Genomic DNA, 27032 nt, shown 5'->3' with positions numbered 1-27032 from the left:
TCTCATCACTTTTCTTGTTCTGGAAATGCAACTACTGACTGTTTGCATGGCAAACAGAGCTGCTTCTTTTTTCTGTTTCACATCAATTCCAACTTGTGGTGATTTTTCACAGAATCTCTGTGCACATTGGGTCAGATGTACAATAAACAGAAAGATGAGCTTGGTGCAAAAGGCTGGCCTCTTTTCCATTGCCAACCATACAGAAACAATACCAAAAAGCTAATTGATATTACCACTACTGTCTACCATCAGGATTTATCACAAATTCAGAAGTACTGGAAATGGAAGTAATCTGGTGGACTTCTCCTGATAAGCCAGGAGTTGCTTCTGAATCCCAAAGACATTGGCTCCTCAGCCGAATTAAATAAGTTTACCTCATGCCTCTACAACTGATGTTTGAATCTATCTGGGAAATCATCCTAGACTTCTCAAGGTCTAGAAGCATTTCTATAGCAATTTTGAATGTGTTTTATAGCAGAAAATTATTAAAATCATATTTAAGGCTACTAAAATCTTACAATCACATTACTGCACACTGCATTTGTGCATTCCACCTGAATCCTGCTTTTGGCAGTACTTACCCCTATTCCCTGGTTAAGAACAATTGTGATGAGATCCCACCACCATAAAAGACTAGGAAAACTGGAGTTTCTCTCTGAGTGGAACCAAAATTACATAAGTATTCTGCTAAATACCCTGCTTTTGGCTCTTTGAGGCCGCATAAGTAAAAGTTAGCATCTTGATCTATTACAGTAGTAATAGGTTTAGTATGAGAGCACTGCTGAGTAACATTTTTATTTCATTTTTCCTCAGTTTTTAGCTGATTTTAAGGAGAAAAAAAAAATTCAAAATGGGTTCTAGATACAGCAATGGGGCATGGCTGAGAGAGCATGGGTAATTTCTAACTGATACTTTTTGACAAGTGAAGGTAGAAGAAAATAAACAGCTCTAATTAGGGATAAAAATTAATGACACTTTATTCTGTTTACAAGGAACTGTGCAAGGAATGGAGAACCTTAGCTTCTACCAGCATCTGAAGACAAAGAGGAAGATCACAAGCACTTCATGAATGCTTTTTCCATCTTTTGAAACATGGGGGGTTTTGCATATTTTTTTTGTCTACTTTCCATACCAGAGCATACCCTATTTCTCTTGTTCATTACCATAAGCTACTTATATAAGCTAACGAAACAGTCTCAGGCAAATGTCAAATATAATGAAAAAGAAAGTGGAAAAGTTCTGAAAGAGAGAAAGTTGGCAACAAGTTTTCCTATGGGTCACATTCTCACAGGTTTGGCAAGTTCTTCTGTTTCATCCACTAAAAAACATGCTACCACCTCGGCTGCTTCTACTGCTGCCATTGCTGCTCTGGTTTGTGTCACCAGGGTACTGTCTATAAAAAGAAGACCTCCTAAAGCACTGCATAACATCAGTGGTTGTTGACAAGGTGGAAAAACAGGTTTACCCTTGAAAAACACCAAACATGAACCACTGGGAGTTTCCCCCTTTTTTTTTTTTACCATGAATCATACTGTGAAAGAAATGTAGTGTAATGATGTTGATGAAGAAAGAACAAGCTGTTTATTATCATAACGGGATATTCAAAGATAATTTTGAGAATATTAGAATACATGATGGATCCAAGCCCTGAGTAGTCTAAAAAAGGTTTTGATGTTCTCTAATAGGGACTTCAACACTGAAAACTCTGGAGAAAGAGGAAATGCCACTGATTTGTCAGTCAGATATAATCAGTACATTGGACTTTGTTCTAGCTCATGGAAAGAGAGACACGATTTACTAGAGTAAAAATTAGTTACGATTCAACTAGGAGCTAGTGGGAAAATAATAAAAAATAACAGAAGGTGTGCCAGAAAGTTTAAAATATTTCTTGTTAAATTGCCTGTTCATTCTGCATGTTGACAGCAACTGGTTTACACCTTGAGCAAAATGAATTCTTAACAGAAAGGAGAAAATCACCTATCAATCAGCCAGACTCCTACACAGATACATCTGAGAATCCTCACAGAGATTCCAAAGACTTGGGGGATTATAACTCACACTGAGACTTTCAAATAAGCTACAGTCATCATTAAGCTACTAAAGAATATGTGGAGAAAGTGGTGAATTATTTCTCTTAAAGATGATGATAAATGGGACCCACGCTCCATCACTAACTCAAGTTTATTAATGTATTCTATAGTTGTAGAAATTTTCAAATCTGACTTATCTTGATATTCTTCAGTGACAACAGAAATCTAAGAGTGCCTGAAGCCTGTGACCATGTAAAATAGGGACTAAAGTACAAACTTATAAAACTTAGAATATCAATTCTCTAATCATCTGGCCAATGAAATCCTGGAATACCTTTCTGCATGGATGCTGAGAGAAGAAAACTTAGTACTTTTAGGATGAAGCTTGATCATTTCATGTAAATGTGCATGCAGTGTAGTCTGAATAGCAGCAGAGTACATGCACAAGTTACCTCTAGTCCTTGCGAGATGTAAGATTTTTTTTAAAGATCAAAAAAATCCCTATGGGAAATATTCATAATGTGGGCCTCTCAACATCACTTCACATCCACAACATGATGCTATAATTTTATTTTATTTTGAAGAAATGGAATTCTGTTATACAGCGGTGTCCTAGGTTCAGCAGTAGCAGTCATTTTTCTCCTTCTTAGTAGCTGGTGCAATGCTGTGTTTTTTGACTTTCAGCCTGGGAACAGCGCTGATAACACCAATGTTTTTAGTTATTGCTAAGTAATGTTTACTCTGACCAAGGACTTTGTGAGCCTCATGCTCTGCCAGGGAGGAAGGGAAGCCGGGAGGAAGCAGAGACAGGACACCTGACCCAAACTGACCAAAGAGGTATTCCTTACCACAGCACATCATGACCACTATATAAACTGGGGGCAGTTACCTGGAAGGGCTAGAGCACTGCTTGGGTCGGGCTGGGTATTGGTCAGCAGGTGGTGAGTGATTGTATTCTCTTCCCTTGTTATTTCCCTTATCATTATTATTATTGGTGGTAGCAGTAGTGGTTTTGTGTTATACCTTAGTTACTAAACTGTTCTTATCTCAGCCCCTGGGAGTTACATTCTTTCGATTCTCCTCCCCATCCGTCCGCGAGTGGCAGGAGGAAGAACGGGGGGAGTGAGAGAGCAGCTATGTAATTCTCAATTACCAGCTGGACTTAAACTCTGACAGGATATTAGTCTTTGGTTTTCTTTCACAGTGAATCATATTGTATCAGTAACATCATATCATATCATATATCATCTCATCTCATATCTAGAATGGTTTGGGTTGGAAGGGACCTTAAAGCTCATCTAGTTCCAACCCCCTGCCACAGGCAGGGACACCTTCCACTAGAACAGATTGCTCCAAGCCCTGTCCAACCTGGCCTTGAACACTGCCAAGGATGGGGCAGCCACAGCTTCTCTGGGTAACCTGTGCCAGCCCCTCACCACCCTCACAGGGAAGAGCTTCTTCCTAACATTTCATCTAAATCTCCCCTCTTTTACCTTAAAGCCAAATTCCTGAGACAGAATTGCTGATAATTAATCATTCAGCTGCATAAAGGTTGCTCAAAACAACTGACTAAATGATTATTACAATATTTTTAACTGGGTCTGCTAGTTCTTTAAAGTTAACACAGATGTCTCAATTTGGCTTTCAGGTCTAGACCAAGTACGGCAGCACCAGGCATTTTCCATAACTGCTCTTTCAGACTGACAGGTACAACATTATCTGTTCTCTTATTACCCCATATGTCTTCCGGTTGTGAAAAAACAAGTTTTTATTCTCTAAATAACCAAATGCATCTTCTAACTTTCAAGAATATCAGAAAATCTGTGAGGATCAAGATGAATCATTTGACACACACATATTTCAATGAACATGTGGGTGGACACCAGAATGTTTCACCATGACTGCTGTTGACTTTCAGACTACAGAATTATCAGATATCAAAATTACATCATTGATTCCACAGAATCTTCACTAGCAAAACCTGACAGCTGATGACTAAAGAATTATTCTGAGATTGTGAAGATTTAAACTGATCCCCATGTTAGGATATAGGCTTCCTGTAGGATCTCATGCATGTTAGGAAGGTCATTCAAGTAGGATGCAGAAAACCTATGCTTTCTCCACTGACTGAAGGGATTTTTTTCCAGTGGAAATTCCAGGGAATAAAGTTCGGGCACAATCTTTTAACTCATCTGAACTGCTGAAGCACTTCCACATGCAAGGAACAATTACAGAACACAAGAATTGTCATACTCCTCAGACCACAACTTACTGCTTTGACTCCACCAATACGCAGAAGTGGGCACCTATGGCAGGGCACAAACAAGGCAGGCATGTGCAGTATTTCCCCCTGTTAATACTTAACTCTCCCAGTCTCCAACAATTTCCAGCTTGGAAAATACCCCCAAAATACCAAAGCCTGCTGGTATCTGTCTATTAAGTAATGCTTGATGAATATCTCTTCCAAATACTTATTAGTCCCCTCTTGACACAATATACTTTGTAATCCAAAATGTCCTAAAGTAAAGAACTTCACAGATCTAACAAAACTTCTCAGTTTGTTTGGTTTGGGGTTTCTATTTTTGTGTAGTTTTGCTTGCCTGTGAGTTGTTTGTTTTTTTTACTGCCCTGATCTGATGGTCCTGATTTCTTGTGCTGGAAAAGACAAAAATGACAGCATATCATGATACTCATGATTTGTAAGATTTCTGTCTTGACTAAGTTCCATGTTGAAAATCACTAATCTGTGCAGTCATCTTCTGTGCGGAAGCCATTCGATTCTTTAGAATTCCTTCTCTCTGGAACTTTGGTTGTAGTATATATTTTGGGAGGTCAGAGGACCATACTTGTCAGTGATATTTCTGGTGTCAGCAAACCATTGATGGTTTTAGTGGTTTAATGCAGTTTTCTCTTCATTACGTTATCCTGTTCTAGTCATTCCTAATGATTGATTTTTATTTTTATTTTTGATCTTTGATGAGCACTGGGCATAGCATGTGCCTCTATAATATGATTCCAATGCCTTGTTCCTAGATGGTAATTGTCATCTCAGAGCCCATCATATTATAGATGAAGGTAGGACAATCTTTCCCCTATGTAACACATTACAGATAAATAAACCCAAATTGTCATATGTAATTTATATATAAATAATTTACTCCAGAAATAAGAACCAGAAATAGCAACACAATCAACGTCACATGGAAAAGAGAGATCAGATTCCTAATACCTACTCCACTAAATAATTAATTTTTTTTATTTTACTTATTGATTGGGAACAAGAAGCAAATCTCACCCTTCCTAACTTAATGCTATCACTGGGCTGTAGACTCTCTCCCTTGTCTCAAACCTGCCTTCTCTCCCTTGCAGACCTCTATAAATATTTCATTATCGAAGGCAGTGTGGGACAGCTTCAGGCAGGAGGGACTGACAATGTATCATTTGGCAGTATTTTACTGGCTGATAACTAAAACCAGAAGGAAGGGAGGGAGGGAGAGAAAAATTGAAGGGGGTGGTAGGGGAGAAGGGGAAGTGAGGGAAAAAAGGAGGGAAAAGAAAGGAAAGAACATTTGCTAGAGGAAAGAGGGAATTGAATTCAAGTCTGAAGCCCACATTAGTCTGTCTCCCACTGAGTTATTAGATGAATTTTCTAGCATCTTTTGAAAGAAGATTCTCCTTACCTCAGAAAAAAAGCAGAAACGCTGGATTCCTAAGGAAAGTCGGGACTGAACTGAGGAAAGTAACTAATCCATATGCCTGACAGCCTTTTAATTCCTGGAAGGAGATGAGTTCAAGCTATGCCTTTCTCATCGTGCTTTCCTCCTTCCATCCCACAGTTCCTTGGCCAGTCTTCTAGCTGCTGCACAACATGTTATGACTAAACCTGACTTTTCTTGTGTTGTGACCTTGGCTGTGGTTTCCATGCAGTGGAGAGCAAACTAGTTAGGATATGCCAGGTGTGGCATTATGAGACCTAAGGTCCCCTAACCATCATAGTCTCTATGTCTAACTGAAAATCAAATGGGTTTAGGTTCAATAGGGTCTGAAGTCTGATGTTCAAAATTAGACTCCTATTCAATAGAAATAAAAGGGCTAACTATTTTTTTAAGATCTCAGAGTAAATAATTGTTTAACATGACACTGAAATTCCCAAATGGAGTAAATAGATGCTGATACGAGGGATGAAGCCAGGTTATTCTTAATATGCAGCACTTCAAGAGCCCCCATACCAGTTCATTCAATTTCCCATGTGTAAGGTTATATGGAAATGCTTTCATTCAGGCTTTATTTCCATGTGGATTTTATGGCTCGGGGGGGGGGGGGGGGACGACATGGATTATTTTCCCCTGTATGTACAATATCTAGTGCAGTGGGGTCCTAACCACAGTTAAGAGCTATAGTAACTTTGGCAACAGAGTAACCACTTGTTGCATTTATGTAGGAGCCTTTTCAGTCACAACTATCTTTTTATGATTTCTTTCATGGAGAGAAAAATGCTTTTAAAACCATGGTCACAGACCACCACTGCTGGCATACTCACTTAGAATGTTGCCTTCCCTAAATATGAAGAAGCAACCTGAATAACATCAGCAGTCCCTCAAGGTGCTTTGGAAAATCCAGGCCTATGGGATTTATGTGTTAATTTCCCATTGAAATAAAAAGGAAATAGTCCAATACCCTGTGCAATCTGAAAACCATCTCTTAAGACTTATGACAATGCTTAAAAAGCTAAAAAGGAAATTCTTTCCCCAGCAAGAATATATATTACTGATTTCTGTATTCAGCTGTATTCTTATTCTTCAGAAAAGAAAAAATATTGGTAAGCCTACTCATTTTGGGTTTTAGTATTCCTGGCAAATATAGGACTGATTTCATTACTGGCCAAACTACTTTTGCTAGCCTCTGCACTGTGCATCCCGTGCTAAGCTGTAATGTAGGCTGAAAACTTTTCTTGGGTATGAAAAATAACTTATTATTACTAACAGTTACACACAACCAGGTTTAGTTGAAGAAATATGGCTGGATTTAAAGGGCACAAACCCTCAAAAGACCTAAAAATAATCAATTCTTTCGGGGGTTCTGGAGCTTTCAAGTATGTTTCCTCAGTACAGAAATCTGATGCGGATTATAAAAAGAAAACAGTGACCTCATAGCTTACAGTATTATTTTACATCACAAAATTGTACAATTCAGTGTGTGCACTCTATAAGACAAGGCCAAAATCTTCCCTTCTATGTGTCCCCATTTAATTTTAACATTATTTTAATTGTTCAAAACAGAAATAAAGCTATTGTAAAAAATTTTAGGCTGGAACACATTTAACTGTAATGACCTATATAGTATTAGTCTATACTGTGCAACAAAACAGAGTTTTAACATGGACCATGTCAACCTCTGGCTCCAAAGGTGTAGAGACCTCCTTGCAGTGAGCCAGGGCAGCTCTACTAAATGAGGGACTACTACACTGGAGCACCCCTGTCAAGTTAAGGATCACTGTATTGTAGTATAACGTTTGGGCACATGGAATCTGAGGATCCAGAATGCATTATCTTTACCATTCACAAAACATTAGTTAGGCCTTTAAAACAAATGGTTTAGAGGGAAAAATCATAATTTTCATGTGTTAAAATTTAATCAGCTATTTGCCTGGGGTTTTTTTTTTTTTTTTTGCTTTTAGCTTCCTGGATCATAACAATATCATTGCATTAAGAAGAAATTCTTCCCTGTGAGGGTGGTGAGGCGCTGGCACAGTTGCCCAGAGAAGCTGTGGCTGCCCCATCCCTGGCAGTGTTCAAGGCCAGGTTGGACAGGGCTTGGAGCAACCTGGTCTAGTGGAAGGTGTCCCTGCTTGTGGCAGGGGGTTGGAACTGTGTGAGCTTCAAGGTCTCTTCCAAGCCAAACCAATCTGTGACTCTATGATTATGCTGTCCAGCTTTCTTCCACAGGTACAAGGACTCAAAATTAGATTTTTTCTTCTTGATGGAAGTTTGTGTTTCCCACTGAACTCTCTAGATTAGGAGGCTAGTTCTTAGGCAAAACAGCTAAGCATGGATACACCTTTGACAGTTAACTTAGATTCCTCAATGGTGCCTTTTGCAGTTTCCCAAGGAGGATGTGCTCGGGCTGTATTGATTACATATATCAGGGTCTCACCTCCTCTCAGTTACCCTGAGAGCAGAACTGAACCCTATCCAGTTTAGTTGTTCACAGAGCTGAGTCTAAAGCCTGCAAAGGTGTATTATCAAGTCTGCCAGTGGATGTCTGATACATTGTGATCTGTAGGCATGCTAGGACTGGTAAAGTATTTTTACAAAGGAAAATTCACTGTTTGCAAAGAGTTATACACAGATGCTTCAGGACTACAGCACTGTGTATGTGGGGAAGAGGAAACAATACAGAGAAATTAATCTACTGAAAAAGCCTTTCATAGAGCTTTTCTGTGGAGTCAGAGCCAAAGGCTTTTCAGTTTTCTTCTAATAGCAGAGTCCTGTCATTAAAGAGAAGGGAAGTTTGGCAAGGAGAATGAAACTAAATAAAAATGAACCTGCTGCTTAGAAAATATTTAATTGACATATTTTGCATATCAATGCACTTCACCACCAAAAGCTGAACACTGATTTAACTGAAATGTCAAGAATAAATCACCTTGGTTTGGCAATTCTGAACTGAAAGTCTGTAGTTTTTCTAACACAGAGAGTTGACGAAAACAAACTGTTTCAAGACGCCTTCAATTTTTTTCTAAAATTTTCATTTTAGAAATTCCCATATTTAGGTATTTTTCCTCTATTGGAACTGGATGAGCTTTAAGGTCCTTTCCAACCCAAACCAGTCTGTGATTCTATAAAAGGAATAGGAATAATTACTGAAATCTTAATTTTTTCACAGGCTGGATCTTCTCTGTAGCAAAGTGTTCCACCTTCTTAGAAAGAACAACTGTCTTTGGCCTATATCTTCATTGAACTGGTGAGAAGAAATTAAAAAACTGCATTATTGAGCTGCAATTTCCACTCCTGGAAGTGGACAAGACTACAGTGCCATTTGAAGGCAGTACACATCCATGGTATGACTTTAAATATCACCAACAACCTTGATAATGCTTTCAAAAATGCTGTCACATAAGGCAGCCATAACATCTGTGCTACATCATATTTGATGAGTGTCTTGCTGTTCGGCAGTCCCAAGCTCAGAGAATAAAAACAAACGAACCAACCAACAATGTCTTAAGCTGTATTAAAATAACAAGACAGACTTGGTAACCTGAAGAAAATAACTGTGTAGCCTCATAGTAGTTTACTAGTTAGTTCTTGTGTGTCTTCAGATTGCTCACATAATTAAGGGCAGGTAGCATAAGGTGATGAAAGAAAATTTTTTGATTACATATAAATTTATTTAACCAGCTTGTTTGACCACACCTATGAGTTCAGGTTATTTACCACCAATGTAACACATACATAAGGAGAATAAATATGTGTGGATGTGCACACACTGCATGGTCACAACTAATCAAAAGAGATTTGTGGTTCAACATAATTGCCACATATCCTTAAAAATTAATGTAGATTATTCTACAAAGGTATTCCACAAATTTTTAAATAAGTGCAGGTCTCCCACACCTTATCATTTCCTAGGGAAGCTGTTTACTAACTGGAACAATGCTAGCATAAAAAGGCAAATGAATATTAAACAACCTTTTTGGGTTTGTGGAAAATCAAAGAAGTTCTTTCCATTAGGCAGAGAGATTTTGGCAATATTTGTTCATCCTATGTTTTCTGCTCTGGAGGGACAGGGGAGGTACAATGCACTAGAGCCCTTAGAATTTATGCTCCTAAATAAATTGGTAGATGCTGGCAAGCTTGGCTTATTTGCTCTGCTTGGTTTCACAGTAGCTGTGAAACCAGCCTCCAAAGCCTGTGCATACCATTTATGCATATAAAGGGATGGCAGGAAGAGAAAGCTTTCCAAGAGGCAGGGCTGGCTGTTCCCATCTGGAGCTCTAAATGTGCAACTTTATCCTCACCCTGCCCCACAGGGGACACGCACGCCAGGGCAATAAGGTTTCTTATATATCTTGTTAAGCCAGCATTAGATTGAAAAATTCCAGTTTTCATCCACACACCACCATCTCCTGACACTCAAGCTTGTTCTCAGGTCTCATAAAATACTTGCTTCCTCCTGCTTCCACCAGTATCCCCTATAGTTTACCAGGAATTTAATTGCCTGCCAATTTTTATGTCTGCTTAAACTACAAGACCTTTAAATAATTTATACCCTAATTACTGCTCATCATTTTTTAACGGGAAGGTTCAATTCCGTTCACACAAAAGAAAATTCAGGGGATTCATTCTGAGGAAATACTTTCAAGGAGCCATACAAAAATAGCAAGCATAATCATGCATTTGAAAAATGAACTTAAATTTACTCTAATAAAATGCCATAAAAATATTAATCATTCCCTCCTCATATGGATCATAGTCATTTTAGCACAACTTCTATTAAATAAGTTCATAGTTCATGTGAAATGTAATACCTCAGATTTCTGGGAGAGTTTATTTATTGATCATCTCATTCAGGGCTACCCTTTTGCTTGCAATTTATATTCTTATATTCCTCAAGCAGCAGGATTAAACCCAACTGATGTTTCAATCAATCTCAACTAACACAACCTCAGGCTATCTAATTCATCTATGGTAATTCGGAGCAGAAGCCTGCAATGCCTCTGGGCCACAGTTCAGAATGAAACTCCTCTTTTTCAAAATGGAGAGTGATTTTTTTCCCAGGACTACAGTATTTTCAGGTACAAACAAGTAATACTTCAAGCTGTTCTATGATTTGCAGCAGGGCATCTCAGGGAGAGGGGAAATCATTCTAATGGAGTGCTATAACTTTCTGGAGTTCAACAAGTTAATGGAAGACATATGTCTGGAATGATTTTCCTGTTAGCATTTTGTCTGAGAAATATACACAAAGGAAAAACAGAAGATGAAATTATAGGACAAGGGTAGACTAAGGGCTTTTGAAGTTTTACTGTCACTACCAGGAATACCTGTAACTCTTTTACAGGTTTATGGTATTTCTGTTAAGCATATCCTGGCCAATACTGAAAAAGCTGATTGTGTAGCCATGCATGACTGCTTCTCTGCTTTTGCCCAACTGGGCCTATTTAAGAGAGCAGGGGCCCAGAATTCCAATGGGTCTCTGCATCCAGAAGCTCCAATAAACGATTCCTTGTGAATTTGAAATAGACATGATTATGTAGACAGAATTAGGAGTTACAAGAGACATTGGTTATTAAAATGTTTACTTAAGGAAATAAATCTGTTAAGTATTGACCACTGTAGCAAAACCAAGAACAAAACTAATATGACTGCTCAGACATGGTTTATGCATAACTTCACTTCAATGAGTAAATTTCTCAATATGTGGATGTCCAGCCTCTGGAAAGACTATTGGCATTGCCCTTTGCTCAAAAAGATTGGGTAGAACAGGAACAGTGGGAAAAAAGACAAAATCTTCAGGTGAATCCACCCAGTTGTGATCATAAGTGACATAGGAGATAAAAAGCTTTCCACCTAATTTTCTGTACACCTTTTGGAGTAAAGGTGCTACGCACAACAAAAACCCCAAAGCCCAGTACATATTTCCATATTTAAAGTACAGAAGCAATTTCTCAGGTGCCCACATTTATCTCGTTTTGGTTGAACAGCTCATTGCATCTAAGCTTTGGCTAGCCTCGACTCAGGAATCACAGCTAAATTTTCCATCTAATACTGAAAAACTTCTGAGCTGACTTTCTTCCCCAGCTTTCTCCAAAGGCCTAGCAGATATTTTGCCTTTTCCCTTCAGAGGGGCAATACATATGGAAATAATACAGGGCAGATCTTACTCCAATCCACCCTTATGCTCTCACAAACCTGATTGCTCAGGCAGTGAAAGTAGTTCTTGACAGAGCTGCTCTCAGCCCCTATGTTCTTGTTAAAGCAGTTAGTTGTTTTCAGGCTAGAGAGAATAAATATAGTCACCCACACACTCTGTGGCCTGACAGATCCATCTCTCCCTGTATCCCTAGTTGCAGCATACCATGCCTCTTTTGGTATCTGTCAAGAAACCAGCATACAGTTGCTGACAGCAGAAATTCTTGGCCCTGAGTGACACTGAAGTCTTTTAAAGATAACTTAATGCTTTCCACTTGTTTGCAGAGAAATCTAAGTGTGTCAAAAGTACAATCAGAATCCCACTTCCACATCTTCTGCCCAAGCTTGGACGTATCACACCTGCAGAAGAATATCTTGCATGATTTCAAAGACACAGTGGAATACTGGGGCACTCCTTCAAGCTGAATAAAGAGTTTCATACTTCGCTCATATACACTTTTCTGATCTTTTGTCATTACAATTAAAAGGAAAGATTTTTGTTGTCAAATTGCATCAAACAGAAGCATTTTCTTCTCACCATATCTCTGGTTCAAAATCAGATAGTTGTATTCATTACTGGAAATGTTGATGGGAATTCATAAAGGGAAAGCGACTATGGGAGCTGACAAAGATGCTGGAGAGGGACTCTTCATCAGGGATTGTAGTAATAGGACAAAGGGTAATGGGTTCAAACTTAGACAGGGGAAATTCAGGTAGTATATAAGGAATAAGTTCTTTACTGTGAGAGTGGTAAGGCAATGGAACAGGTTGCCCAAGGAAGTGGTAAATGTTCCATTCCTGATAGTATTCAAGACCAGGTTGGACAGAGCCTTTGGGCGACAAGGTCTGTTGGGAGGTGTCCCTGCCCATGGCAGGGGGGTTGGAACTAGATGATTTTAAAGTATTTTCCAACCCTAACTATTCTATGATTCTATGTGCAACCTGCTTAACAATGCTGATATTGCTTTGCCAAATGTTTCATCCCAATAATTTTTGTATCAATAAGGGAAGTTCAGAGGATGTTGCTGTAATAAAAGATTTTTCTTGTGAGGGATTAGAGTGCTCTGATGGTGCCCCATGTGTTGTAATAGCCCTGGGCTGCAATAGTTTCATCATGCTGTGGTTTCCTTCCTTGATTTATTGCTTAGTTAATGATCGTTAGAGGGGAGACTTGCTAAACATTTTCATTCACTCCACATCCAGTTCAACACAGATAGCATTATGTGCACCATCACATTGTGAACTTCTAACAGCCCAAAAGACTGACCAAGGAATTCATCAATATCTAAAGGTAAGGATCCTGTTCAGAGGGACCCCCATCAGGATACACGGCTTGCGTCTCTTAAGGAGACAGACCTTAAAAGTCATTTAGCTTTGGTTTACAGTACACAAGATTACACACCATTCCTCACACAGAAACAACAACAAATATCTAGCTACCTTGTTAAAAAAGAGGAACCGTCTGTTGATTATAACCTTAAAAACAGGATGGAAAAAATCAGTTACTTACTTTATGGTGCCTACCAAATCTTTTCTTTTTCAACAGAATTGCTCATGGAATGTGAGCTCCAGAATCCTGATTTCTGTGAATAAAAAAAAAAAAACAAAAAACAAACCAAAATACATATGTACTAAATGTTTACATTAAAAACACTGTTGTGCCTCAAAAAAAAATTAGTTAATTTGTGCAACACATCTATGGAAGGGGGTTTTCATTTTCCTTAGGTGAATTGTCTTTAATCACTAACTAAAAACCACTAGGAATAACACTTCTTGGCTGCCTGAGCACAAGGTGGCTCATGTTCAGCTCTGTCAATCAGTACCCCAAGTCCTTTTCCATGAGCAGCTTTCCAGACACTCTTCCCCAAGCCTGGATAGTTGCATGGAGTTGTTGTGGCCCAAGTGCAGGACCCAGCACTTTGCCTGTTTGAACTTCATACCACTGGCCACAGTCCACTGATCCAGCCTGTCCAGATCCCTCTGCAGAGCCTTCCTATCCTTCACCTGATCCACACTCCCAGTCAACTTGGTGTCACAGAACTATAGAATGGTTTGGGTTGGAAGGGACCTTAGGGTTCATCCAGTTCCAATCCCCTACCACAGGCAGGGACACCTTCCATTAGACCAGGTTGCTCCTTGTCACTAAACCATGTTCTCTTCTTGTCCTCTTCACTTCTGTCATGAATCAAATACCCAAAAATGCTATGCATTGTATGAGGTTAATGGATAGAATATATCCTTGCCCTGAATACTCTCTGCTTATAATACAGAAGTATCCTAGGAGGTTTGTCATGCAAGATTGCGCAAGTACACAAATGGAACCGGCAGCTTCAAAAGTACAAGAGATCAGAATGGTACCAGCCCATAGTCAGTAGCAGCAGAATTCAAGAGCTGGCCCAAGATAAAATAACAAACATTGAAACAGTCCTTACACATCTCATGAACTCCTTAGATAAATAGCAGTGTGCTACGTGTTGGAAACTTCTTGATAAGATTTCCATTTCTGTCCTCAAAATTGCAAAGTTTTGGTAATTGCAGAGGTAATGGAAAACCCAAACTTTTCATATTTCTTTTTTTTTACTGAATTGTCCCAATTTTAAGAGAGAATATTCTTTTGAAAACCTGTTAAAATTTCACGAGAGATGTCACAGGCATCCAACTCCCCCCTTAAAACTTCACCTTCTTCAGCTGAATACCAAAGGACAAGAACACATTTTCTTACAGAATTTTCATGCTTTCATAAATGGATGCAGTTGGGGGTGTTGGTCAATGAGAAAATGAACATGAGCCAGTTTCAGTGTGCACTCACAGCCCAGAAAGCCAACTGTATCCTGGGCTGCATCAAAAGGAGCATGACCAGCAGGTCGAAGGAGGTGATCCTGCCCCTCTACTCTGCTCTCGTGAGACCTCACCTGGAGTATTGTGTGCAGTTCTGGTGTCCTCAACATAAAAAGGACATGGAACTGTTGGAACAAGTCCAGAGGAGGGTCACGAGGATGATCAGGGGACTGGAGCACCTCCCATATGAAGATAGGCTGAGAAAGTTGGTGCTGTTCAGCCTGGAGAAGAGAAGGCTGCATGGAGACCTCATAGCAGCTTTCCAGTATCTGAAGGGGGCCTACAGGGATGCTGGGGATGGACTCTTCATTAGGGACTGTAGTGACAGGACAAACAGTAATGGGTTAAAACTTAAACAAGGGAAGTTTAGATTGGATATAAGGAAGAAATTCTTTCCTGTAAGGGTGGTGAGGCACTGGAATGGGTTGCCCAGGGAAGCTGTGAATGCTCCATCCCTGGCGGTGCTCAAGGCCAGGTTGGACAGAGCCTTGGGTGACATGGTTTATAGTGTGAGGTGTCCCTGCGCATGGCAGGGGGGTTGGAACTGGATGATCTTAAGGTCCTTTCCAACCCTAACTATTCTATGATTCTATCAAAAGTAACAAAGGGTGAACAGCAAAATCCAGTTGTCTGTTGTGTACACAATAGCAACTCACTATGCTAAGTACTAGCATGGCACAGATCCTAGTAGCTTCCTTTGGCTGTATGCTATTTTGTGCCCTAAATGCAAAAGAATTTGTCAAACTTTGATTTGTCTTTTTATTTTTAAAACCAATCTTTCACTACTAGAGGGGGGAAATTCTTACAAGTGATCATGAATTCAGTGACACAACTGTTACAAATAAACACTAAAAAATATGATGTTGCCATGTAGAAAGGAGGAAAATATATAAACTTGTAGTGATCTAGATTTCTGTTTCAAGTTAACAAAAAGGCAATTTTGGTGATGTGAATGAATCTGTCTGCAAATAGGTCAAAAAAATTCACTGCCTTTAAAGGGCACCCAAATCCAATGACCACTGATTGAAACAAATTCGGCTTCACTAAATACACTGGGTTATACTCTAAGTTTCACAAGGAAATCCTGCATTTTATCTAGCTACTTGGATTTTAAAGAAAATACTGAAACCCCTAAACCAAATACAGTGAGAGTCGGCAACAGCACAAGCACTACCTGTAACACATTTGAAAACTCTTACATAAGTTGCTGTTATTAGAAACTGAGTGATGAAGATTTAAACATCTATTTTATCAACTACTTGTCTCCACTGAGGGAAAAGCACCATCACACCATTAAGATGTTCTAATCTACTTTGCAGGATAAATCACACTGGAATTATATTTAGGTCGATGAGATACACATCTTTATTCCCATTCATTTCAAGTAAAGGGTACAGAAGACTAAAGTGACTACTGGGAATTCTGAGCATGATCAAAATGATGTTAGTAGGGCACATTTGTTGTCATTCTAGGCACATAACTATTGCTGCACATGGCATACAAAAAAAAAACCACTTGTACATTTAGTCTAAGAATGACAGGAAGAATGCTGAGAGAAAGACACAAGCTGTGTACTTCCTAATTATAAAGAAAACACAACAGAATTAAAGAGCACATCTAAAAAATAAAAATCAGATACTGATCCTTTTCTGTTAGAAATCACTTTTGGGTTTTTTTCCCCATGAAAATCAGTGAGTGAAGAGTTATTTAGCTTGCAAGTCTTGCTCTGCTATAAAAGTAGGTACAGACCCAAACACTAACCACATATCCAAACTTCAAAATACCCATCTAGTAACAATTTCTGATTGTTTTTCCTTGTCACTCAAACCGACCTCATGAATTTGCAACTTATTTTGCCCAGCAGTACAGAAAGAACATTTTCCCTTCACCCAGATGAAATGAAGTGAAGCAAAGGACAGAAAGAGGAACATTTTATTATTCAAAAGTTTTTTCATAATTCTCTGAAGCATTCCAATTTAATCAAACCCACCTAATGTTATTCCTAGCCTCATCCAGTGTTGTTTTAATCAAACTGATATGGAGCACTTGAAATCAGGGTCTGGTTCAAGTAGCTTCTTCAATTATAATTTATTTTCCTCAAAGCTGGACATATTAGTTTTCCAGACCTTGACACTTCTGAAAATGAAAACATCAATAGCTTGGTACGGTTGTAATGAACAAAAATGAATAAAAGCCACAAGATCAGCCTTTCCATCTGTTACAGGTACCTGGGGAGACTGGGCCACTTCTGAGTGGGACACAGGAATCTGATACTAACACAAAGTTATACTGCTCGGATGGAATATTACCAAGGCAATCTAGGTTGGCCTCTACTGGCTAGAAAGGACCTTTGCAAACTGAGAAATGGGGGTTCTGGTGGACAAACATGATGTGAATTGGCCATGTGCTCATTCAGCAAAACAGGCCAATGACACTGGGCTGTGTTAGCAAGAGTGGGGCCAGAAAGCTGAAGGAAGGGATTTCCCCCCTCTATTCCCCATTTATGAGATAGCATCTGGAGTAGTGTCCGATTTTGGATTTCTCAGTATAAGAAAGATGTTGACATACGTGATCAAGCCTAGTGGAGAAACATCTGTATGGGCAGTGGACTGAAATACGTTGTGTACTAGAAAAAGTTGGATGTATTCAGAAAAATGGGTTTGGGAGAAGGCTAAAGGTGGATCTTGTTGCTCTCTTCAAGTGCCTATTGGGAGGCTAGAGTCAAAGTCTTAGGGGTGTACAATGGTGGGACTAGAGGCAACGGGAAGAGTTGTAAGAATGGAAATTGCCATCACATATTGAGAAATTTTATTCCACCACAGAAATAGTTAATTACTGGGAGGGGCTGCTCAGAGAGCCTGTGAAATCTCTGTCCTCAGGGACATTCATACTTCGACTGGACAACCTTCTTCAGCAACCAGAGCCAGGTCTAAACTGACCCTGTTCTGAGGGCCCTGTTCTGAGGGTTGTACTCAGCAGTCTCCAAAACTCCCTTCCAGTTTTGGATTCTTCTGTTTCTATGATTGCAGTGGATTACATCCCTAGTTCAATGTCTGGTTCTACTGCAGATATATGATATGACCATCAGCTTTATTTCAATCATTGTTTTCACAGAAACCGTAAAGAGCATTACTTTTTCTGTCAGTTTTGTCTCACATTGTGTGTTTGTTTGAAGTATGGATTTCTCTGAGTTTAAATTTGGGGATTACCAACTAGAACAGCGTTGAAATAATGATTTAAGATTTTCTACACTTCACAAAACTTGATTTGGACCCAACCAGAACTATCAAGATAAAAGAACAATAACAAATGACTGAGTTCTTATTTGTTCCATTTGGCTAGGTGTCTATGACATATCTAACATATTTCCATTTTATAATAACCACGATCAATATGTTAGGAAAATCCTGCTTTTTTTTTTTTGAAAAAAAATAGAGTCAATGAGGAAGGAGTAAGGTAAGACAATAGCTAAAAGGAACAACTGATTGAGGAAAGTTCTGCTAGAAAGATACAATAGAAGCAATGGCCAATTAACAATAATATCAACTGAGTTTAGCCTCTTCAGTTCATGGAATATTTTCAGGAAGGTTTTGATATTCTGAAAATACTTTTTTTTTACCTGATCTAAAATTGACTGAAGTTAATAGAAAGATATATATTAACAGGAACGCCATGACTGTTTTGGGAGGTAGTTTTGGCTCTAGGAATTGGACTGAGATATCTGCAAATAATAGAATTTATAAAAAAGTATGGAAAGTTTATCTTCTAAGGGTCATTTACTACTGCTGTGTGCATGCATACCAAATCAAAACAAATACTACTAATTTCTACTAATATACACTCTTTTTTCTTGGAGGTAAGTGGTTTATGCCATGTGTCATACTGCATTCTATGCTTGTTATACTCTTTTATTGTGGCACAAATGTTGCCTTGTAGAATTTTAAACTTTAGTTTCTACTAAATAATATCAAGAGCCTGAAAGATCTTGTACCAATAAACCTCTGGTCTGTAAAGTTGCTCCAAAAGGGATAGGAGCTTGTTAAATGTATTCATTTAAAGACCAGAGAGGACATTTACATGAAGAGCTCTTACACTGTTATCATTCTACCCATTCTTATTTGGATCTCTATTACATATGATGAAAGAGTGCACAGTAAAGCTGTAAGAATGTTAACTACTTTTAGTAACATATGTCAATCTTGAGTGTTTCTTCAACCTGATATAGAACATTCAGAAAGATGCTTTGGGTGAGAGCACTCAGTAGTACCAGAAGTAAAAGTCATCTTCAGGAATTGGTGACAGGAAGGCAAAGGTTTGCTCTCTGTTCTTCATGGTGTGATGCACAGCATTGGGCAAGGATAACTCATCAGGCCAAGCAAGCCAAGGCTACCTCTAAAGGGATGAAAACAATCTAATGCTGTAGAGGTGAAGCTAGCTGTGCCAAATGAAGTGTCTGTCTCCTCCAAAGGAAGAGGGCTTCCTTTTTGATGAGCTATCCAAAGGCAGTGTCTTCATTTGCCTGAGATCTCATCTGCTAAATAATGCTTGAACACAGTAATTTCAGTATAAATGAAAATAATAATCTTGTGTGCCTTTACTAATCAAGTAAAATGCTACTTTTACAAGTGAGCTATCAGTGAGCACTGCTCTAAAATTTTCAAATGAAATATTCCTCAGAATTTAACATTATAGTAAAATTGGAACAGTAATATTGACTAGCCACAACTGAACACTAATTGCTTGTTACATTGTGATGGATGTTTTTTGCTATATACATAATTATATGTATATAATATGTTCTTGTACTACTGTTCTGTAATGAATCTGCAGTGAAGAGTGATTTTCTGATGTAATACATTTATAGCTTAACGGTATGAAACTCCAATGTATTGATATTTTAAAATTGCAGCAGAATTCTCCCCTGTGACTAACTGTGAATTCTGATGTTCTTCCAGGCTTCCATCCCCCTGCAGAACTCCCATGAATCTTTAATTCCCTTCTAGCTCAGTGATGCCAGAATCCCTTTTCATCATCATACCCACTTAGCTGAATTCAATGATCTCCACAAACCAGGATCAAAATAGATTTCTGACATTGATAGTTTCACAAGTTATGAGCTAAAATAAAAAGAACATTCAGTTTCAGAACCCCACACACCCTGTTTAGAGGGTTTTCAAACAATATTTCCTCTGATTTTTTCACATGCTTGGGTTTATAGCAAGATGGGAAAATAAAGGCTCTTTCAACATCAAAACAGATCCTTTGGAAAAATCCATTCTATGGAGCTGATAATTTTCAATATGTTCTGTCACCTTAGAATTCTTTCACTAAAATTGTAAAGGAAAGGTTTCTATACATAACATTTCCCCCACCCCCACATTTGATCAGCTTTATCTTCTGCTGGTCATAACCCTTCATTTATTATTTAGTTCTGCAGCTTTTTCTCCCCTATTTCTGTGGCATTTTTAGCACTGTGCTACATTTCTATCTTATGGTGATGCATCATGTCTATACACTTAATTTCTGCTTTCCAATGAAATTCACTGTTGTTTCTCTCAGCCTGAATTGCTTGTTCCTTCTTCATGTTGGAGAGAAGTGAAAGAGCAATGCAATTTTAGTTTCTATATGTCGCTATATCATTGAAGCCAATCACTTTTAAAATTAAATTTTTCATTTTTCTCATGCTATATTGGTTTCTTAAGCATCTTCTATTGAAATGAAAGTACTTAAGGTTTAAAAATCTAAAGGTTTTGCAATTATTTTAAATAATTCATAACATATTATAATGTCTATGTGTATTTCTACTACTGATAGAAAACAAAGCATACCAAATTATGGAAAATAGATACTGTATATGTTGTGCAGTTTTTTTAATATAGAATCATAGAATAGTTAGGCTTGGAAAGGACATTAAGATCATGTAGTTCCAAGCCCCTCCCATGGGCAGGGACACCTCACACTAAATCATCTCACCCAAGTTCTGTCCAATCTGGCCTTGAACACCACCAGGGAAGGAGCATCCCAGGGACTGGCTGAGAAAGCTGGGGCTGTTCAGCCTGGAGAAGTGAAGGCTGCGAGGAGACCTCGTAGCAGCCTTCCAGTATCTGAAGGGGGGCTATAGAGATGCTGGGGAGGGACTCTTCATTAGGGACTGTAGTGATAGGACAAGGGGGTATGGGTTAAAACTTAAACAGGGGAAGTTCAGATTAGATATAAGGTGTAAATTCTTTACTGTAAGGGTGGTGAGGCACTGGAATGGGTTGCCCAGGGAAGTTGTGAATGCTCCATCCCTGGCAGTGTTCATCCCTAGTCCTTTCCAACCCTAACTATTCTATGATTCTATGATTCACAACTTCCCTGGGCAACCCATTCCAGGGCCTCACCACCCTTACAGTAAAGAACTTACACCTTATATCCAATATAAACATCCCCTGTTTAAGTTTTAACCCATTACCCCTTGTCCTACCACTACAGTCCCTAACGAAGAGTCCCTTCCCTATAATCATCCTTATAGGCCCCCTTCAGATACTGGAAGGCTGCTATGAGGTCTCCATGCAGCTTTCTCTTCTCCAGGCTGAACAGCACCAACTTTCTCAGGATGTCTTCATACAGGAGGTGCTCCAGTCCCCTGATCATCCTCATGGCCCTCCTCTGCACTTGTTCCAACAGTTCCATGTCCTTTTTATGTTGAGGACACCAGAACTGTACACAATATTCCAAGTGAGGTCTCACAAGAGCAGAGTAGAGGGGCAGGATCACCTCCTTCGACCTGCTGGTCACGCTCCTTTTGATGCAGCCCAGGATACAGTTGGCTTTCTGGGCTGCAAGTGCACTCTGAAACCGGCTCATGTTCATTTTCTCATCGACCAACACCCCCAAGTCCTTCTCTGCAGGGCTGCTCTGAATCTTTTCTCAGCCCAACCTGTAGCTGTGCCTGGGATTGCTCTGACCCAGCTGTAGGACCTTGCACTTGACATGGTTAAACTTCATGAGGTTGGCATCAGCCCACCTCACAAGTGTGTCAAGGTCCCTCTGGATGGCATTCCTTCCCTCCAGCCTATCAACTGAACCACACAGCTTGGTGTCATCGGCAAACTTGCTGAGGGCACACTCAATCCCACTGTCCATGTCACCCACAAAGATGTTGAACAAGACCGGTCCCAACACCGATCCCTCAGGTACACCACTCATTACTGGTCTCCAGCTGGACTTTGAGCCATTGACCACAACTCTTTGTATGTGGCCATCCAGCCAGTTCTTTATCCACCGAGTGGTCCATCCATCAAATTGATGTCTCTCCAATTTAGAGACAAGGATGTCATGTGGGACAGTGTCAAATGCTTTGCACAAATCCAGGTAGATGACATCAACTGCTCTACCCCTGTCCATCAGTTCTGTAGCCCCATCATAGAAGGCCACCAAATTGGTCAGGCAGGATTTCCCCTTAGTGAAGCCATGCTGGCTGTCACCAAGCACCTTGTTGTTTTTCATGTGCCTTAGCAGGCCTTCCAGGAGAATCTGCTCCAAGATTTTGCCAGGCACAGAGGTGAGACTGACTGGTCTGTAATTCCCCGGTCATCCATTTTCCCCTCCTTGAAAATGGGGGTTATATTTCCCTTTTTCCAGTCATCGGGAACTTCACCTGACTGCCATGATTTTTCAAATATGATGGACGGTGGCTCACCAACTTCATTTGCCAGCTCCTTCAGGGCCCACAAATGGATTACATCAGGACCCATGGACTTGTGCATGTTCAGGTTCTTAAGAGGGTCTTGAACCAGATCCTCTCCTACAGTGGGCGCAAGGTCTTCATTCTCACAGTCCCTGCATCTGCCTGCCAAGACTTGGGTGGTGTGGTCAGAGCCTTTGCCAGTGAAGACCGAGGCAAAGAAGTCATTCAGAACCTCAGCCTTCTCCAAATCCTGCGTAGCCAGTTCTCCTGATTGCTTCCGGGGAGGGCCCACATTATCCCTAGTCTGTCTTTTACTCGCAATGTACCTATAGAATCCTTTCCTGTTATCTTTCCCATCCCTAGCCAAGTTTAACTGGGTCTTAGCTTTCCTCACCTGGTCCCTAGCTTCTCAGACAACATCCCTGTGTTCTTCCCAGGCCACCTGTCCTTGCTTCCACCTTTTATAAGCCTCTTTTTTCATTTGAATTTTCCTCAGCAGCTCCTTATCCACCCAAGGAGGTCTCCTGGCCCTCCTGCTGCACTTACTTCTAGTTGGGACGCAACACTCCTGAGCTTGTAGCAGGTGATCCTTGAATATCAACCAACAGTCTTGGGCCCCCCTACCGTCTAGGGCTACATCTCATGGAACCTTCCTAAGCAGGTTCCTGAAGAGGCCAAAGTCTGCTCTTTTGAAGTCCAGGGCAGTGAGCTTGCTGCACACTCTTCTCACTGTCCTGAGGATCTTGAATTTGACTGTCTCATGATCACTACAACCAAGGCTGCCCTGGAGCATCAACTTTCCAACCAGCCCCTCCCTGTTGGTGAGCACAAGGTCAAGCATATGTTAAAAATTCATAGACATAACTAGGCCCAATGATTATTCTTTCCTCTTCATGTTATGTCTACTTAAACCTCTTATTTACCACTTTGATTGCCACAACATGACCACTGACTGTAAGGCAGTATGTGAATAGTTGCTGTCACAAGTTAAAATTTATTATCAGGTCTTGGTACTGGTTTTGGAAATGGTAAAGCTGAGAAAATGCAGCTTTGCTGAGTGATCTAATACAGTTGGTGGAACCCTTCTTCTGAGAGGCGGCAGGAAAAACAGAAGAATAATAAAGGAAAAACAAACCAGCAACTTCACTGTGAAGTGATAACTTGATTCCAGCAGGTCTGTAGGAGGTGAGGGACAGCACACAACCTCAGTGAACCTTGGAGAATTACTCCTGAGTTCATGATTCCCCTCTACCACCTGCCATCCATCTCCTAGTGGCAAGGCAAGCAGCATATTCCTTCCACAGTGGCTCTCCACACTTGATCCACATGGGATATGGGAGCAGTTGACCCCAGTTCCTCCTCTCTTGTGCTGCAAACTAGACTGTGTATACATCAAAACATGTACATCAATAAGCAATAGAGACTAATTTACAGTATACTGAATGCTTCTATTGCAAGGTAGCCTACTCTCATAAATAGATGAAAATACTGTCTCCTATTTTCTTAATCCCCCTTCAGCTCATTTTTTCTAGGATATCTACAGAAATTACTGAAGATATTCTTTGTATCACAAAAAAAGTAACACTCTACTGAACTATGCCATACATGAGATTAAAACCAGAAATAAATCCCAACATTACTTCAACATTTCCTGAGATATTTTTATTGGAGTTGCAGCTAATAAACGAATTTTTCAATATGGGGCAGTGGACCTGAAAGCATGGCCTGACCAGATGGGTACAAGCATACAGACAAATAAATAATTCAAAATAAATGAGGCTTCACGGCCCCTGCAGGAAAGGAGTGACAGATCTCATGCTCAGAGTATTAACATGACATGAATTCAAAAGGCTTGAAATTTATGTGGACCATTAACACTGCACACATGTGCACAAACACATGCGATTTCTTAATCAGTCCTGGCTCTGTTTTCATGTACCAGCCCCAGGTCAGAAAGGGTGAATGCTTCCAATCAATATCCAGTTGTTAGAGTAACAGCCATGTCCGTTCTGGATGGCTGAGTGGGTGAAAACATGTTTGTTCTACTTAATGTGACACAGTCCTGTCAAATTAACAACCACGACAGCAGAAGCAGACTTGCTTAATGGGCTGAAGTCAGTTCCACAGAGAATTTACTATCAACACTCAACCAATAGATCTGAAACCTCATTACTAAAGGTTTATTTGCAGATAATAACTAAAGGCACACTTTATGTACATAAGCGTTGTCTGATTTTAAAGATAAAGCATGCTACACTATTTAGTAAACAGATTGTCTTTAAATTGACATAACCTCAAGGTAACATGTTATGTTAGTGGTAGAGTTGTTTAATCTAGCCCTTTTTGGGCTTGTAGTACCTACAATAAGTACTAACACTGGAAATGCAAAGAATCTCTTTTTCCTGCTGTGTGTCAGTGGTAACTGCACAGAAAATCTGACCCCAACATGTAAGCCCCAGGCAAGGTCTGAGCCACAGATTTTGGCTTCCCTGTATGTTACCACACTGAACCCACTGAGAGCTTCAGCCTGCACCAGCTCTTTGCCACAGACAGGCAGAACTCCTTGCCATACAGTGGTAAAAGTCTGATAATCACATTACTGGATTCACCTCCCTTTTCCAGTCCTGTGAAAATGATGTCTAGGGGTAATAGACAGCAGAGTCAATCACAGTCATTCACAAAAACTCCTTTTAACAAGATATGGCTGGAATTTGTCTTACTCGAGAGTGCTCCATGCTCTGCTATGAGAATAAACTTGAGTTAGCTTTTCAGTTAATCTACTTGTACATGGGAAAGGATTTTTCTTTACCTGACTCAAATAGTGGATAAAAGATTTTGGATAGGAATTTCATACTTTGAATCACAGAATCATAAAATCAATCAGGTTGGAAAAGACCTTTAAGATCACCAAGTCCAATCATTCCCCAGCACTGCCAAGGCCACCACTAAACCCTGGCATAGTTTGTGAACACTTCCAGGGACAGTGATTCCACCACTGCCCTGAGCAGAATGTTCCAATGCCTGAACGCTCTCTTAGGAAAGAAACTCTTCCTAATATCCAGTCTAAACCTTCCCTAGTGCAGCTTGAGTTTGTTTCCTCTTGTCCTTTGACTTACTCAGTATTACAGAGTCTATATTGTATGAGGAATATTTTTTGCCAAGTTGGAATTGGATTAATAGTTTTCTGCTTCCCTAAATCAGTATTCTTTCTCATCTGGAAAGCATTGTGCTATGGAAGCAGCAATGGAGGGGGTCGAAATCCTGCCAGGGTGGTAGGAGGACCTTACAGTGCTAAAAGAACCCATGCCCATGATCTCAGGACCATCCCAGCACACGCTGTGTGGCATCAGCAGAGCTGAATTCTGCTGCTGGAAGAATGTGGGCAATGTAGCCCAGATATTTCCACTATATAAAAGAGAGAGGAAGAAGAAAGAGCTGCAGAGCTTGGTTTACTTTTCCTATGGAAATGGAAAGGTGAAGATGGCAACTGATATTTGAAGGGGAATCTTTTTCTTCCCAAAGGGGAGAAGCCTGGCTTTCCTCTGCTCTCAGCACTTTGCTCTCCTTAGCTATCTGGCACCACAGCCAAACCTTTACTTTGCCTTCATGTAGAACTAACCCTGAGCATTCCCTTGTGCAAACGGCAATTTTACATAGTTCATAGCCTTGACCATTCCTGGCTGATTTCCACTGGGAAATCAAAATTCAGGAGATTGAAAGATTAATTCCCTGCCACATTTCAGAAACCCATACTGTTAGCAACAGAAAGGCTTAGAAATTCATATGGGAAATCTGATTATAAGTGTACCTCCCTCTGACATTGCTCTCAATAGTTCTCATTGCCGCTTCTAAAAACTGTAGATTGAATTAGTAATTCAACACTAAAAAATCAACCAAAATGAAAGTTTAATGGAATAACTAGTTTATGAGAAGATCTAATAAAAGAAAATTTTAGGCCCACATATTAAATTCTCCTCTATGCAGGTTTGAAGGAAGTGTTTCATGAAAATTAACCAGTAGAAAACCATCCAAGTTGTTCCACAGTAGGTTTTATTTTCAATTATTTTTATTATTATTATTCTATCAAAAGGGTCAGCTTTCTACAGAGACCTCAGAATTTTAGCTGAATGAAAAACCTCAGATGCTCAAAACCCAAAATATTTTGGCTGCAGCTGAACATTCGTTGATGCTGTCACCTAAGAATGAAGAGATTTGGAGTGCAGGTGTTTGTTTTATGTGGCAGTGAGGAGGATGAGACAGAAAGACAGAGATGACAGTTACTTAGTGGTCTCTGTACTTAACTAGGAAGAGCACAGACGAGCAAAGGGCCTGTAAGAAGTCTATGGTTATTCCAATTTCTTTATACATTGGAACAAAACTGCTAAAATATTGCAGTTCTGCAATGTATGCTAAAGCAGGCATCATTTTGAAATCACAAAAAATACGGTGTGGGAGGGTTTAACCCATGCGTCTTACCAGCATGGTTTGTGTTTCCATCACATAATTTGTTTAAAATACAATTTTCTATAATGAAACAAATTAATCCTACTATCAGTCAGTCAAATTTATCAGTCAAAGCTT

The sequence above is a fragment of the Pezoporus wallicus genome, unplaced genomic scaffold (genome assembly GCF_028554395.1).
Source record: "Pezoporus wallicus isolate ANWC-B61680 ecotype Strahan unplaced genomic scaffold, APGP_CSIRO_Pwel_v1 contig_5967, whole genome shotgun sequence".
Lineage (NCBI taxonomy): Eukaryota > Metazoa > Chordata > Aves > Psittaciformes > Psittacidae > Pezoporus > Pezoporus wallicus.
This window is presented reverse-complemented; position numbering follows the sequence as displayed.